Source organism: Gossypium arboreum, chromosome 6 (genome assembly GCF_025698485.1).
Source record: "Gossypium arboreum isolate Shixiya-1 chromosome 6, ASM2569848v2, whole genome shotgun sequence".
NCBI classification, from domain to species: Eukaryota; Viridiplantae; Streptophyta; class Magnoliopsida; order Malvales; family Malvaceae; genus Gossypium; species Gossypium arboreum.
The window spans coordinates 19,406,559-19,424,957 of NC_069075.1; positions in this window are offsets into that span (position 1 = coordinate 19,406,559).

An 18,399-nucleotide genomic window follows, 5' to 3' on the forward strand; every position below is an offset into this window, starting at 1 on the left:
AAATTAGCATTAAGTTGAAAAATTAATTTAATTGGATTAATTATTTTTATTAATTAAATAAATAATATTTAGGAATAGAAAAACTAGTTATTGGATTGGATAATTGTATGAACTTGTTTGAAATTTAATTTAAAATTAGATTCGACATATAATTGAACCCAATACATGAATGGCCCAAAGAGCCCATTTGTCGAGCAGGTGGGTGGCATGTATAGGGAGTATGTCCTATGCTTGTTGCTTGCCCTTGTTGGAGGTTCTAGTAGAAGCCCAGTTTTTCAATAAAATATTATTTTCCCTCTCCTCCTATTGTAGTATAACTCTTGTAATATTTCCCTATATAAACAGACTAAGGGTGTAACACCCTTTGCCCAACCAGATTACTAGGTCCAAGTTATAAGATGTCACATTTGTTGCTGGAGAAACTACAATTGATTTCAACACAATATAACCATTCCAACATGCTAACAAATATAAAATACATTCACTAGTATTGTACAATTATTTACGGGTCCTATACGAGCTTACAAAAGTTCTTTTCATAACCCAAGACCATCGGAGGACTAAACTACAAAGCTTCAAAATATTACAGGTTGGAGTCAGGATTTCAGTGGTTCGATGTTGCAACCTCCAAAATAATATGTTGCCATCACAACTCGAGGACTAAAATATAAAGTTTCTAAACTTCACTGAGTTGATGTCGCGACATCAAGAATACAATGTCGCGAGATAGAAGGTTAGTGTCGGGACATACATGGGGCGGCGTTGTGACCTTGAGAACAATCTACTAGAAGTTCATATCTTTTGTCATCTAGTGTCATGAAATCTATGTGGTGGTGTGTTGACTCTATAAGCAGAATACAATAATTTCAATCCCTTTTGGATTCAACCTATCATCTCATATAAGATGCAAATTTGGGACCTTTAATGACCATCATCACAATGAAACTTCATACGAATCTCATAAAATCATTATTTCACGCCAATTTATACCAAATAAAACATATGAACATTTGAAATAATGTATTTAATAGGGCACCAAACACATGATCCACATCTAGGCATATCCAAAGACCTTAATCAATCTTAATATACCAAGTTACTTCACTTCACAAGATTTAACATATAAGGCATATGCAAGCTTGAAATCATGAAACCAAATGACATCACACATGATCAAAACTAAACACAAACTAGGTCGTATACCAAGCTTAACAAGCAATTAAACCTTAGCCATATTTACAACATTGGCATTCACAATTAGAGATGACCATTTACAAAATAAGGACCCTATATACATGCCATAATATTACGACTCAAAATGAATATCATTCTATCATCTTGTTGATTGTTTGTTATTCGCACTGATTCAGCTTGGTTTTGCAAGTTGGGGATCTATATGTAGGAAAAACAACGATAGGTAAGCAATTAATGCTTAGTAAGTTCAAATGGAATTTACAACACTTACCTTTCTCATAAGTGAGCATGTTACTACCAAAGATTAGGCACACATTTGGCTAGAACATATCACATGATGTCACCACAAAGTGAGCATAATATGCATAGGTACACATAAGTGTTAGGCATTATAACATATCCAAAACATCACTAATTCATACCAAACTATATAAGATCATTACAATTTCATATACAACCATCAACCTACCAATTCATGCCATTTCAATTTGAGTCACATATCATTATAACATATCAAATCCGATTCATTTCTTCTTTTTTCCAATTATAAGATCCACTTTCAATATTTTGCCCAATGGAACCCTAGTAAAACGGACTTGGACAAACGGGTGAACTACACCACACCAAAATAGCTAGTATAAGCATAAACTATAGCACACCAAGGCACCAAAGTGCAAAGCTCGTAAGCCTAAAATGTTTAAACATACTTAAAATCCTTCAACCACACAAAGGTCTCTAATGGGACAATGAATAGTCGATGATCCACAACAGATGTTGGATCCTAAAATAACCTTTCATAATCTTCATATCACCAGCTATGCTATACACAAGTGCATATGACCCTATTGGCATGCCAATTGTGTTCTAGTCATTTATTAAGTTCACATAGGCATAAATCATTCATATTGTATATACATAACTTCTAACTGTCACATATCATTTTTCGAATCCTGTCGATTGAATCTAAACATGAATTATACAGAAAGTAATTATTTTTAGCATTCTTCTAGTTACAAACAACAGACATAATATCAACCACTTATCTCGTTTCATTTCAAATTCAATCTCATTATTAGCCAAGTATGCCAATTTCCACCAAAATTTCAATATGTGTTCAAACATAAATAAAAATGGAAATAACACAAGCAAACTTATTAAACAAGGAAGGGTAATAAGTTCCATAAGAACTTACCTTTCAAAACACAAAACAGGTAGATTTCTTAAGGTCTATTCTACAATTTTAGTTTTTCCTCTATCAGCTCCACTTGTGCCAATTTTTGGTTCTAAACAATTATATATATACCAATCAATATCATATGTTAACACACAATAGCCATTAAATGGCTCGCAAAAACAATACCATGAAATGCATTATTAAAATTAATCCCTATTTTAATATACACATATTTTTCATTTTATTCAATTTATTCCCTAAAATCGGGATAATCATAACTTTTTATTCCAGGCTTTGAATTAAAATCTGATTTCACATATTTTCACTATGGGCCCTATATTTTCTATTCCTAGTGTAATTTCATTATATATTTCACATTTATTCAATTTGGTCCATAATGTTACAAATCTAATAACAAAGCTTAATGAACTTTGCAATATAGTCTTTTTCATAATCTAAGCTCAATATCTATAAATTCCAAGCCTAATTTATCAACAACAAGAACTTGCTAAAATTTTAACAATTGATCAATTTGGTACATGGGCTAGCTAAATCAATCTCCCATTATCATAAATCTATAAAAATTACAAGAATAAAACTTGTCTTTCTTACCTAATTTAATGGTTGAATGGTATAAGGGTTTGAAAGCTTTTCTTCATTAATTTTATTTCTTCTTGGACAGCATGTATGAAATGGAGAAGATGACTTTATCATCTCCACTAACTTTAACTTATATACTTTGATTAAGACTTAATTAATTTAATTTAATTAACTTAATCATAATTTAATTAACTTAACTAGTTATTAATCTCACTTAGTGGAAATGACATCATCACCCACTATCTATCATTTAAAATGGTCTAATTTCCATTTTGTCTCTTTGGTTAATTTCTATTCAAGTCCTCAAGTCTTTTGTTAATTAAAGCTCAATAGCGATTGGACTTTTACAATTTAGTTCCTAAGTTTTAATTAAGTATTTTATCGAAGAATTTATTTGATCATTCTTTAGCATATTTTCATATTAACTCAATAAATATTCTATTTTATCTTTACATACTCAATTTATGAAAATGGGGTTTCGAAATTGCATTTTTTGATACCACTGAAATTGGGCCTTTACAAAAGGCTCCCAAAAATCATAAGGAAAATATACAATGATACTCCATTGAATTTTAGTGGAAATATATTTGAGATCAAATAAATTCTATTATTTGTGAGATTATAATTGCAAATTTATCGGCTTGAATTTTGAATTTTAAATTTTTTCTTAGAAAAAAGTTAGATTTTCCCTACTAGAAAGTCTCATTTTTCATGCTATGTCTAGTTCTTGAAAAGAGCCCACTCTTTTAGCATTTGATGGTTTGAGAATAGTGAAGAAGATCATTCGATTGAAAGTTAGAAGGATTTAGATGCTAGATACAAGATTCAACAAATCTCCCTAATTCGAAAACACATATACTAAATTTGGTAAATTTTATTGCTATAGATAAATTTCTAGTTTTATGAAAAATTTTAAAATTCTATTGTGCCACAAAACCCTTTTTCATAATAATTTTTTTTTCAATAGGGAGATGGTTCAGTGGCATCCTAAATGCCAAAAGAGTAAAGAAAAAACTTAGCAAGTACGACCTTGGGGCTAATATGGGAAGAATTCATAAGAAGAATGAAATCTTTCAAGGAATCATAGATAAAATGAATAATAAGCTCGCACTTTGAAAAGCTAATTGCCTCTCAACAAGAGGGGGGATTAAATTTACTAAATCTACCATTGCTTTCCTGCCCCCTTATTTGTTCTCTACTTTCAATGCCTCAACATACATTTGTGACAAAATTAAACGAAACATCATATCCTTCTGGAAGTGCCACACCTCTACAATTGGGACAGGATTTGTTCTCGTACCCTGGGAAGAGAATTGGGCACAAGGCAAGCAAAATTGATGAATAAAGTCTTCCTCTCTAAGCAAGTTTGAAGAATTATAAACTTGCAAAATTCTCTTCTTGTTTGCATTCTTAAACCAAAGTAATGTAAGTCTAATTCTTTTTGTGGTTGTTAAGGTTAATCTTTCTGACTTATGGATTTAAAAAGTATCTTGCTTGGGAGGGACATTTGTAATCAAGGGAAGGATGCCCATATTTGGAATGGGAATGATTATTGGATTAACATCACTCTTTATATGCTTTATTCCGATATTGTCAAAACTTATTGTTCCTCCTTCCAAGTGCATTCATGCTATGACTTTAATAACAGAAGTTGGGAAGTTCTCGATTGTCTAAAACACATAGTGAAGGAGTTAATAACCTTTTAACCAACCCTTCTCAATCTTAGGAGGTAAGGATAGGTTGGTATGGACAGTCGAAACCAGTAGGAACTTCTCTACTAAAGGGGTCTACCATTCTATTTGGAAATCCAATCATCATAATAATCTAGCTCGAGTGAATAGTTTCAAAAACTGGAAAGCCCTCTTGAAGTTTAGTCTTCCTTTTAAGCTAATCCTATTTTTATGGAAAATCTGCAACAATTGACTGCCGATAGGGAAGCCCTTCTAAGAAGAAATGTACTTTCTAATAGCTTTTGTCCCCTGGGTCAAATGGATTTGAAACTTTAGAGCAACTTTTCATTTAATGTGATTTCACTCAAGCTATATGGTTAGGCTCCTCACTCTTTTAGTGGATCTTCCAGTGGCTTCAAACTAACGACATCTTCTTTTGCACTTTCTTCATGATTCGAAAAACCAGAAATGACCTCATTTTTAACAAAATCCCAATAAATAAGATAAGTTCCATCCCCAGGCTAAAAGACCAACGTTTGTCTATGTATCTTCCTTCAATAAGATAGTTGACCAAGGAAACATCACCTCTTCCTCTACCTTCATGTTGCAATCGCCTGTGAGATCACTGGAAACTAGGACCAACAACATTAGTTGGACCCTTGTCTCCATATTAATAAGGGGTGATATGATAGGTGCTGCCACAACTATACGAAACGAAGAAAGTGTGTTCTACATTGTCTACAAAAGCTTTAACATCACTCTAAAGATACATGCCAAATTTCTCATTCTCTGCCTATCCTTGTTCGTGCTAAAAGATCTCCAAATCTCATATTGCTAAAGGGTGAAAAAAGAAAGGCAATGGGCCAATCTCTTTCTCAGTAACTCAAAGGTATTATGGAAACCTTTTTAGGCATTTAAGGACATTCCGGACCACTCAAACTTGTCAAAATTATTAAATATGACAATGACAATCATGCTCGAGGAAGAAACCAAATGACGGGCAATTTATGCCTCTACTACTAATATTTCTTTCACTTGACCTTAATTCTCCCGTTTACTTTTTGAATTTCTAAGCTTTTTTAGGAATCTTGCTGTATAAATTTTTAAAATTATGAAAATGACTCAACTTTAAGACTAATTATTAGAATGACCAGATTCTATAATAGAGTTGAGTGTCGCCACTTTCCCAGGCAACACCACCCTAAAAATCTCCCCCCCAATTATGCTTTAATCATTACAAATAATAAAATAAAAAAATAATTTGTTTGTACCACCTAACAAATTGGCGGCACCGGATTGAAGCTTACAGGGACAAAATGTTTAAGGACTTGATAAAGTAATTACCCTTTTTAGATTGACAGAAAAAAAAAAGGTGTCGCATGATAGTATGGCCGCACCAAATTAAACTTTTGATCTATTTGCATGTTACGCCCGTCCCCTTTGAAATTAAATTTAAATAGCCCTTAAAAGATATAACAATAATAAAAATAAACCCCTCTCATATTTTATTTTTTGAAAACAACAAAATTAAAAATATATATATAATGCTTATTTAAATTACTCAAATATATCCCTAAAAAAAGTGTATCTAAATTTAAACATTTTCAATTTATTCCTAGCATATTTGAATTTAGATAAACAGTACGAGCTTGGAGGCATTCGAGGTGCAATGCCAGGGCCCAAAAGATAAAAATATCTTTAAAATAATATTTATTTAAGATAAGAAGATTCTTAAATATTATTTGTTGTTTGGTATAAATAATAGATTTTTAGTAGGGTAATTATTTTATCTAATATTAATGGAGTAAAAACTCAACAAGCATATCTAAACTAATGCCAAATGTTTTTTTAATTATTATTTTATTATACTTTAAAAACAAATGACATCAATCTCGTCAAAATTATTTTACTCCAGTAACAATATAAAATAACTATATTTTAATAATTCACAATTAAATTGAAGTTGGATTAATTCATCATATGGTTAAATAAAATTCTTAAATAATAATAGTATGAATAGATAATTTTTCTTACTTGAGTACAAAATTTATATTTTTCGACGCATTAAAATTGAAATTTATGATTTATTGTGATAACCATTATACCACTTATAATTAGTTTTAAAATAAAATCTTAAAAAATCTAATCTCGAGATTTGTACAACGACGACCGTGTAACTAAAATAGATATTATATATATAATAGCTTAAAATATGTTTTAAAATCTTATACTTTTATATAATTGAAATCTAATCCTTTTATTTTTCATGTTTTAAAATTAGTGTTCAATTATTAACTTCGTCCAATTTTTCTAATAAGTTCACTAATATGATATTTTTAAAATAAAAAAGATACTCACTTAATATTCATGTATAACATTACACATTAGACCAATATTTTTGCGTAATTTTGAGTTTTGTCCATTTTATTAGTAGTAACTAATTTTAAAATAAAAATCGAGAAAGATTTTTTGGAAAATATTGATGTTGATGTTATCAATAATGATTTTGCATCTCAAAATGCTCGTAGACATTTTTTAATGAATTTTTGTGTTTTTGTAGTTTATGACATAAGAGTAGATTGAATGAAAATGTTTTTTTTAATTTTGTTAGAAAAATATATTATTCGCGTAATGTCATAAAACATATTATTTTAATGAAATTACTAGTATATGATTTTATTTTATTGTATTAATTTTTATAATTTTTTTTAAAAAGGCTCGATTTATTGTTTTGCCTATGGCCCCAAAAATGTCAAGAACAAGCCTGTAGATAAACTTAAGGAAGTTTTTTTAGGGGCATATTGGGTAATTTAAATAAAAATTTTATATAGTTTTTTAAGTTTATTGTTTTTAAAAAAATAAAAAAAATGAGAAGGGTTTATTTTTGTTCTTCTTATCTTTTAAGGGTTATTTAAATTTAATTTCAAAAGGGATAGACTTAGCATGCAAATAAACAAAAAGTTTAATTTGGTGCCATAAAGCGGCACCTTTTTTTCAGCTAATCTGGAAAATGTAATTACTTCACTGTGTCTCTGAAAGTTTTGCCCCTGTACGTTTTCGTTTGGTGTCATCACGACACCAAAAAATATTATTTTTTTAATATTTTTTGTAATGATTAAAGCATGATTGAGGGGATTTTTAAGGTGATGTTGCTTGGGAAAGTGGCAGCATCCAATTCTATTATAGAAATTAGATCATTCTCATAATTAATTTTGAAGTTAGATTATTTTCATAATTTTAAAAATTTATAAGGTTGGATTAAAAAAAAACCCAATTTCTATCTTTGCCTTTTATAAGAAAAAAAAATGCCTTTTAAAAAAACAATTCTAGGACAACAAAGTAAAAAACATTATTTCAATAAAAAAAACTTCTTCGATATGTTCCACTGCTTGAACATGCAAAAAAAAAAGAGGGTATATTAATCCATTTGGTTTAATCGTGGAACTTTCCTCTCGAAGTCATGCTAACGCGTTAATTTCTACTCTTGTCCTGGGGCTGCCTTGACGTTAAACGACCTAATAAGTGACCACTTTCCCTCGTTCCATCTATAGGGACACGTTCTAACCGCGAAATAGAAAATTTCCCATCTCCTCATGCAAAGAATATGCTAAGAAAGATTTTGGAAATTTACCTTTTCCAATTTTTCTTCGGTTGACCTGTTGTAAGTGATTTTTGCTTTTGTCGTTGACTTTCTTTTGTACATAATCCTATGGATGACTTGGCTATAACGAATAAAAAAAAGTCTAAAAACCATGTTGAGTAGGAATCCTTCGGTCAGGTCATGTTTTTCGGCAGGATTCTCTAACTCAAGCCTTGATGACAATGGACAAACTTCGAGGAATAGCAGCTATGTGTTAAAGTATGAGGAAGGAGTTCTATTAATCTTTTAATTTGTTATAATCCAGTTGTAATGCAGTTGTAGTATGGTTAGAGTTGTTAGCTGCAGTTAACTCATCCAAGTGTTGTATATATTCTTGCTATTGTTAGCATAGAAGGACAGATATCAATTCAAGTCTCAAGATTCATTTTCTGTTTTACATTTTCTTCATAGCCTATATTTCATTGTAATTACCTTGTGTTAGATATTCTATCATGGTATCAGTAGCTCGGTAATCTTCGGGCATGGTCGCCGTGCACTCCGCTGATTCTGAGTCTGTTAAGGCGAATGGCTCTGTGTTCACCAGTGATCGTGTTGTCACCTCTTTTCCTCGACATGACGTGGTGAATCTTGACGAGTGGACGTTCATTCAATGGGAACAGCAGGTGCATTTCATTCTTGCTAGTTATGGTCTGTTAGGTTTTCTTGATGGCTTCTTATCTGCTCTGACGAAGTTTGTTCAGTCCTCCGATGGCACTCTTGTTGCCAATCCGTCTGCCTCTGTTTTTGAGCAACAAGATAATTTCCTCACCTCGTGGCTGCTCTCTACCATTAGTTCATCTTTTCTATCTTCTTTCACGGATGTTCGTACTGCTTGTGATGTGTGGATCATGGTAACCAGTTTGTTTGCGGCTGATACGAGTGTGAAGCAGTCGCAACTTCGACACGAACTCTATTCCCTCAAGAAAGGTAGTCTTTCCATCCAATCTTATGTTGATAAAATAAAAGGCTTGTGTACTCTTCTTGCAGCATCCGATTATTAGATTTCAGAGGTTGAAAGAATGGCAGTATTACTTGCGGGTCTATCGTCTGAATTTGAAGCCGTCGTGTCCTCTGCCTCGCTCTCCTCAGCTCCACTGCCGTTTTAACGTGTTGTTGATGCTCTCCTTGAATGCAAAGCTCGTCAGGTGAGATCTGTTCAATATGTGTTGATTGATGCGAATCTCGTGGAAGAATCTTAGTCGCCAGTAGTGGATGGCTTCTCTCGTGGTGGCCGTCCTCCTTTTCGTGGTCGTGGTCGAGGTTTTCGGCCTCAGATCCAGTGTCAAATATGTAGTCGCTTTGGTCACCTTGCTCAAAGGTGTTACTATTGGTATTATTGAGATGAGCAATCGCCGACTGACGCTCCGATTACACAAGGAGGGTTAGTGTTTAGTGCGCCTAGGGATTCTTGGGTGCGTGGCTCTCGGTTTCAAAATGGAAATTGTCAAAATTAGAAGGCTAGTGGTCAAAATTGGGCTTTGTCTTCACCTGTTTATCCTAGGCCGAATGTGGGGGTTCAAAATATAGATCCACGTGGGCCACGTGCAGTAAATGTGTCCTTTGGGCCACCTTCGTTTGTGCCACTTGAATGTAGGCCACCGAATGATGGTTTCCATTCGGCTTTTAGACACCAATCTTTGGGCCAGCCTTTTGGTGATGCTGGTGGTCTGCCTACAATAACGTATGGGCAACCCGATACAGGCCAGGCTTTTGGGCCTAGTGGATCAGTTCGACTGCGTCTAAATGATGGGCCAATTTCTTCTGGGGCCAATGTTAATTGTGTTAATCTTGACCGGCCTTTGCAGCATAATGCTCCTGTGGTTCCTTGGCAGACGAAGCCACGGGCACGTGTGTTTGATAGCGACTCATCTTCGTATGACTCGTCTCAGTTCGTTGGGATACCCAGGCTTCCTAAATTTCATGCTTTCGATTTTTCTGATGCCACAGCTTATGATTCAAATTTTAATGGTACTGATTTGTATGTTCTGTTGCCAGTAGGGAGCACGTCTTGCTGCCCTGATTCAGGGGCTACTCACAATGTGTGCCAGAACACCGCGGGCTTCGATGCCTCCACTTCTTACTCAGGTAAATATTCTCTCATAATGGGAAATGGTGCGTCTACTAGAATTTCCTTTGTTGGGTACACGGTTCTACCCACGCCGAATAAATTGTTGCATCTATCTAATATCCTCTGTGTGCCGACTATTCGAAAGAACCTTATGTCGGTTTCTCAGTTTGCATCTGATAATAATGTATTTTTTGAATTTCACTCATCACATTGTGTTATTAAGGATGCCTAGACACAGGATGATACAAGTAACTCAGCCCAATTCAAAGGCCATAATAGAGATGAGTTTAGTTTTCCTCAAGGCCCAATTACGAGATCCAAATCCAAACAAATAAAGTCAAAACTCAACTTAGTGGTTCAAGACTTTATCACGAAAAAAATTTGAGAAGAAGAGTTGAAGTTTCAAGACAATAAATTCTGGAGTAATGATGAATTAGAAGAGACTAATTATGTTCGTAGGCCTAAACTCTCAATCTATGACGACAAGCCCATGTGGAAAATGCTAACAAGCTTAAGCATTTCACTTCAAAAACCCTCATTGATCTTACAAGCTTAGACGTTTCATATTGGGTTTAAGTTTTAGGCTTAATTTTTATTATATATGAGCACAATATTTTATTTATTAGCTCTTATTATTTTATTATTATTTTATTCCGAATTTTTGATAATTATTAAGTATTTTAAGTTATTTAGGAATTTTATGTTAACAAGAAAGTTTAGTTTAAAACTACTTCTTGTTTAGATTAAATTAGAGTTCTAGTATAGTTAGGAGTTTTATTTAGATTTATTTATCTAGCCTATATATAGGCCTTTGCATTGTACACAAGGCTGACAAATTCATTATTATTCTATTTCTCTTTTGAGTTAATAAATTCTCTCTGAGTTTTTTGTTTTCAAGAATTTCTCTTGAGTTTCTTTTAGAAGAGTTTTAACAATCTTTTTAGATTGTGGGGATCATCTTCAAACTTTTTCTTGCTAAGGTTTTTATCTTGGAGGGGAAATTAGAGCCGCTTGAAGGGGGTTATGGATTCTTCGTGTTTCCAAGGCTTCTTAGGACTTCTACACGCCACGTTCTATCTTTTCATTTATCTTCTTTATTCACTTCCTGAATCTTTGATTTATTATTTGTTTTAATTATTTTATCTAACTTGGATTTAATTTCGTTTCAGGTTGTGTCAAAAAAATCCAAGTTTCTTTCAGAACGTCTAGAGCCCTAAGTCAAATCGCGATTTTGACAAACTTTATGATCCGCTTTCACTTTCATCATTCTCACCCTTTATCATTTGGTATCAGAGCTGGGCTTTTTAGGTGTTTTTTTTAAACTAATTTCTAGAAAACAGCCTCAAAACAAATTTTACCCCTACAGTTTTCAGAAAAATATTTTTCAGTGGGTAAACAATTTCCAAATGATCTAAAATTTTACATACTATTTCTTGGAACTATTTTAAAGTATAAAAAAATATTTCCCACAAAAAAAGTGATCAAAAAAGTACAAAAAATAAAATACGAAAAAAATAAAAAAAATCTGTGGGTTGAAGTTTGTGCCGAAACTTTCCAGATCAAATCTACATTATTTGAGGTGGCTCCAGTTTAAATTTTGTGATTTTTGGAAATCAGGAACACCTTGAACGAAGTTTGTCAAGTTGCTTCGCAGTTTTTTGGGTTTCAGCAATTTTCATTGACTCTTAGCTTTAAGTTTTCATTTGTTTTCCTTTTTATTTGCTCCTTACGCATTCTAACACTTTCTTGTTTCTTGTGTTAGTAGGTTAAAGCACGTTGCATATTCCTTCCTCCGTGCAACAAAATTCTTTGATGTCTAAGCCAATTTTAGACTCATAATGCTATTAGGTTTGCTTTGATAGTTTGATTCTAAAACATCTTGATTGATTGATTTAGACACTTTTAAAAGACTCACAAGATTAATTCTTACCTCATTGAGAATTTTTTTTAGTGCATATAGGTGAGGTTTGCTTAATTTTTTCTTTTGAAGTGTTGTGCTTTTCCAAGCTTTCACTATGACTTGTGACACTCGTGCCTGTAAAAACCATGATGAGATACCATCTGATGAAAGAGAACAAGATGCTACATTGGAGAATATTGTGGGGATGGTAAAATTGCAACATCAACAATTGAATGAGGTACGTGATACATTTAAGGCCAATTTGACTACGTGTCGAACGGAACTACAAGAGAGTATTAATCAGCTTTCCAATCATATTCAACTGCTCACTCAAGCTGTTGCTCGTTTGGAGACTTCTTCGAATCGACGATCTCGTGCTCGTGATAGTGATCATGATAGGGATAATGAACAACTTCGTATTCGTTCTAATCCTGGTAGACACGAATATCGTCACATTGATGAAATTTTGGGTATTTCTAATCAAGGCCATCCTCCTGTCGCTAAACCAAAGTTCAACACTCCACCATTCCAAGGAAAGTATGATCCAGATGCATATTGTGATTAGGAGGATAAAATGGAGATCATGTTCTGTTGTTATAAGTGTCCGGAGGAGGAGAAAGTTCCATTAGCTATATTGGCATTTTCTGATTATGCATTGAGTTGGTGGACTCAACTTGTGTTGAACCGCCAAAAGAATCGTGAACGAGATGTTGATTCATGGGAACAGTTGACACAAATCATGCGAAAACGTTTTATCCCACCTCATTATTATAGGGATATTAAACGAAGACTTCAACGCCTTGTTCAAGGTAATCGATCTGTTGATGAGTACTTTAAGGAGATGGAGATGCTTATGCATAGAGAAAATGTCCAAGAAGATGAGGAGACTACCATGGTGCGGTTTGTAGATGGTTTGAACGTTTCGATAGGCAATGTTCTTGATCTTCAAACCTACATTGATCTTGAAGATACGGTACGCAAGGCAATTGAGATTGAGCGACAGTTTCAACAACGTCAATCTCATCCATTTAGTACTTCACAATATTATAGAGGTACGAGTTCTATTTCTACTTTCAAGAATTCAAAATTTCCTTTTACTACTAATAAGTTGCTGCCAAAATATGATGAGACTAAATCTTTTGAGGGGAAAAGTGGGGCTCCTACAAAACCTTCTTCTTCATCTTCTAAGCAGCTCACTTCTACTACTTCACCAACACAACAACGAGCTCATGAAATTGAATGTTTTAAGTGCAAAGGGCGTGGGCACTATAGCCGTGATTGTGCCAACACAAGACTTTTGTTGATCAAAGAAGATGGTAATTATACTTCTGATTCCGATAAAACAGACCCAGATATGCCTGAATTAATTGATGATGTCAACGATTACGGTAGATTTTATGGTGAAGAAGAGTTGGTGAAACCACTAACTCATCCCCGTTGTTTAGTTGTGAGGCGCACACTCAACATCCAATTGAAGGATGATCATGATCTTCAACGGACGAATATATTCCATTCGAGGTGTTTGATTAAAGGTACACTTTGCTCATTTATCATTGATAGTGGAAGTTGTGCTAACGTTGTGAGCAGCTACCTTGTGGATTCTCTTGCTTTGCCATGTAGCAAACACCCTACACCATACCATCTTCAATGGCTTAACGAAGGTTCAGAGGTCCGTGTGGTAAAACAGTGCTTGATCACTTTTAAACTTGAGACTTACATTGATGATGTTTGGTGTGATGTCGTTCCAATTCATGCTGCCCACTTGTTACTTGGTAGACCATGGCAGTACGATCGTGATGTTATTCATCATGGTAAATTAAATCTATATTCTTTTATTTTTCGTGGGAAGAAGTACACTTTCACCCCTTTGAATCCGAAAGATATTCACAATGATCAAATCGACATGATGAAGTTTTGTAAGGAGGTTATCGGAAGTAAGACACAAAATTCAAAAAAGGCTGGGAGAAAAGAGGTCTCTACTGAAAAAATCCAAATTAATAATGACCCAATGGTGAGTGCATCCTCTTGTGAGAAAAAAAGAGTGGTTCATAATTTTTATGCGAGTGGAAAAGATGTGCGACGAGCCTTACTCACTAAACAACCTTGCATTATTATCCAATTTAGGCAAAATTGTTTATCTTTGACTAACATTCATAACTCTTTGCCTAGAGTTTTTGTGTCTCTTTTACAGGAATATGAAGATATTTTTGAAGAAGCACCTAAAGGATTGCCACCTTTGAGGGGTATTGAGCATTAAATTGACTTAATACCTGGGTCAACAATTCCAAATCGACCAGCTTATAGAAGCAATCCCAATGAGACGAAGGAGTTACAAAAGCAAGTAGATGAATTTTTGGTGAAGGGTCACATTCATGAAAGTTTAAGTCCTTGTGCAGTGCCGGTAATTCTGGTGCCAAAGAAAGATGTAAGTGCTCAAGGTATTCATTCGATGAAGACAAAGTAAAGGCAATTAGAGAATGGCCCACTCCTAAATCAATTACCGAGGTGAGATCTTTCCATGGTTTAGCAAGTTTTTATAGACGTTTTGTGAAGGATTTCTCCACTATTGCTGCTCCATTAACTGAGATTATTAAAAAAATTTGTGGGTTTTAAATAGGGAGAAGTTCAGGAAAAGGCTTTTCAAACTTTAAAGAATAAGTTATGTTCTGCTCCAGTTCTTAGATTACCTGATTTTTCTAATAGTTTCAAACTTGAATGTGATGCTTCAGGCATTGGAATTGGTGCCGTGTTGATGAAAGAAAAAAGGCCAATCGCATATTTTAGTGAAAAAATGACAGGGGCGTAATTAAACTACTCAACTTATGATAAGGAGTTGTTGACATTAGTTCGAGCTCCACAAGTTTGGAAACATTACTTGCTGCCAAATGAGTTCGTTATCCATACAGATCATGAATCCCTAAAATGGTTAAAGGGACAAGGTAAGTTAAGCAAGAGACACGCTCGATGGGTGGAATTCATAGAGACATTTCCATATACAATTAAGTATAAAACAGGTAGAGAAAATGTAGTTGCTGATGCCTTATCTCGTAGATATTCTTTGATAACTACATTAAATGCTAAAGTCTTAGGGTTTGAACATATAAAAGATTTATACTTAAATGATATTGATTTTTCCAATATTTTTTTCTAATTGTGGGAATGGTGCCTTTAACAAGTTTTATCTTGTAAATGGGTTTCTTTTTCGCCTAAACAGGTTATATGTTCCACAATGTTCTATGAAAGAGTTATTAATTCGTAAAGCACATAGTGGAGGCCTAATGGGACACTTCGGTGTCGCCAAAACACTAGATATTCTACATGAACATTTTTATTGGCCGTACATGAAAAAAGACGTTGAAAAGGTCTGTTCTAATTGTATTACTTGTAAACAAGCAAAATCTAAGGTAATGCCTCATGGACTTTATACTTCTTTACCGATCCCTTCTTCGTCATGGGTAGACTTATCCATGGATTTCATTCTTGGTTTACCACGAACAAAAAAGGGTCGAGATAGTATCTTTGTTGTTATTGATAGGTTTTCAAAGATGGCTCACTTCATTCCTTGTCACAAAATGGACAACGCTACACATGTGGCTAACTTGTTCTTTCGAGAGGTGGTGCGCCTACATGGGATACCTCACACCATTGTATCGGACAGAGACGTAAAGTTCCTAAGCCACTTTTGGAAAGTATTGTAGGGTAAGCTTGGTACTAAATTATTATATTCTACTACATGTCACCCCCAAACAGATGGACAAACTGAGGTAGTCGATCGAGTCTTAGGTGCTTTACTACGAGCTGTTGTGGGTAAGAACCTTAAAAGTTGGGAATAATGTTTGTCATTTGTTGAGTTTTCATATAACCGATCTATTCACTCTACAACTACATATTCCCTATTTGAACTTGTTTATGGTTTTAATCCACTAACTGTACTTGATCTTGCACCATTGCCTATAGAAAAAATTTCTAGTTTAGATGGTGAGAAGAAAGCTGAATTGGTGAAATCCATACATGCAAAAGCAAGACAACGAATCACCAAAACAAATGAAACAACTACCAACAAAGCTAACAAGGGGCGCAAGAAAATTATCTTTGAGCCCGATGAATTGGTTTGGGTCCACATGGGAAAAGAGCGATTTCCAACTAAACGTAAAACAAAATTGGACCCACGTGGTGATGACCGTTTCAAGTACTCAAGCGCATTAATGACAATGCATATCAAATCGACCTTCTCGGTAAGTATAATGTTAGTGCCACTTTTAATGTCGTTGACCTTTCTCCTTTTGATATTGCAGATTTGAGGACGAATCTTTTTGTGGAAGGGGGGAATGATACGAGTAACTCAGACCAATTCAAAGGTCATAATAGAGATGAGTTTAGTTTTCCTTAAGGCCCAATTACGGATCCAAATCCAAACAGATAAAGTCAAAACTCAACTTAGTGGTTCAAGACTTTATCACGAAAAAAATTTGAGAAGAAGAGTTGAAGTTTCAAGACAATAAATTCTGGAGTAATAATGAATTAGAAGAGACTAATTATGTTCGTAGGCCTAAACTCTCAATCTATGACGACAAGCCCATGTGGAAAATGTTAACAAGCTTAAGCATTTCACTTCAAGAACCCCAATTGATCTTACAAACTTAGACGTTTCATATTGGGTTTAAGTTTTAGGCTTAATTTTTATTATATATGAGCACAATATTTTATTTATTAGCTCTTATTATTTTATTATTATTTTATTCTAAATTTTTGATAATTATTAAGTATTTTAAGTTATTTAGGAATTTTACGTTAAAAAGAAAGTTTAGTTTAAAACTACTTCTTGTTTAGATTAAATTAAAGTTCTAGTATACTTAGGAGTTTTATTTAGATTTATTTATCTAGCCTATATATAGGCCTTTGCATTGTACACAAGGCAGACAAATTCATTATTATTCTATTTCTCTTTTGAGTTAATAAATTCTCTCTGAGTTTTTTGTTTTCAAGAATTTCTCTTGAGTTTCTTTTAGAAGAGTTTTAACAATATTTTTAGATTGTGGGGATCATCTTCAAACTTTTTCTTGCGAAGGTTTTTATCTTGGAGGGGAAATTAGAGCCGCTTGAAGGGGGTTGTGGATTCTTCGTGTTTCCAAGACTTCTTAGGACTTCTACACGCCATGTTCTATCTTTCCATTTATCTTCTTTATTCACTTCCTGAATCTTTAATTTATTATTTGTTTTAATTATTTTATCTAACTTGGATTTAATTTCGTTTCAGGTTGTGTCAAAAAAATCCAAGTTTCTTTCCGAACGTCTAAAGCCCTAAGTCAAATCCGCGACTTTGACAAACTTTACGATACGGGACCAAGTTCGTGATTGTCTCTATCACTTCACTGTTGGTCGCTCTGTTTCCTCTGCTCCAGTTCCTTCTATTCATAATACTGAGGTTGTGCGTAGTTCTGTGAGTAGTGATGTTTTTGATTTGTGGCATAAATGCCTTGGACATCCGTCTGCTGCTGTTGTTAAAGATGTCCTTAATAAATGTAATATTGTTTCTACTAAGAAATGTTCAGAAAATGTTTATGTTGCTTGTCAAAAAAGGAAAGCACATAAATTTCCATTTGTATCTTCTACAACTGAATATTTGGATTTGTTTGAATTGGTTGTTTCTGATTTGTGGCGTCCAGCTTCTATTCCATGTGAAGGTAACCTGTACTATGTTTCTTTTATTGACATGTGCAGTCGATTTACTTGGGTTTATCTTATTAAGCGTAAATCTTAGGCGCTTAAGTGCTTTATTCAATTCCAGAAAATGATTCTCACTCAGTTCAGTAAGCATATTAAAAAGTTTCAGAGCAATTAGGGCGGTTAATTTTTGTACTTTTGCGTCGGTTTTAGCAAGTCATGGTATTTTACATCGTTTGTCTTGTCCACATACCTCCGAATAAAACGGTGTTGCTGAGCGTAAACATCGACATGTTGTAAAGACTGGTCTTACTCTCTTAGCTCAAGCCAATCTTCTCATGATGTACTGGGGTTATGCATTCTGTAGTGCTATTCATCTTATCAATCGTCTACCCACTCCTGTTTTGAAGGGTCAATCTCCTTATCAGGCTTTGTATAGGACAAAACCTACATATGATCATTTAAAGGGTTTGGTTGCTGTTGTTTTCC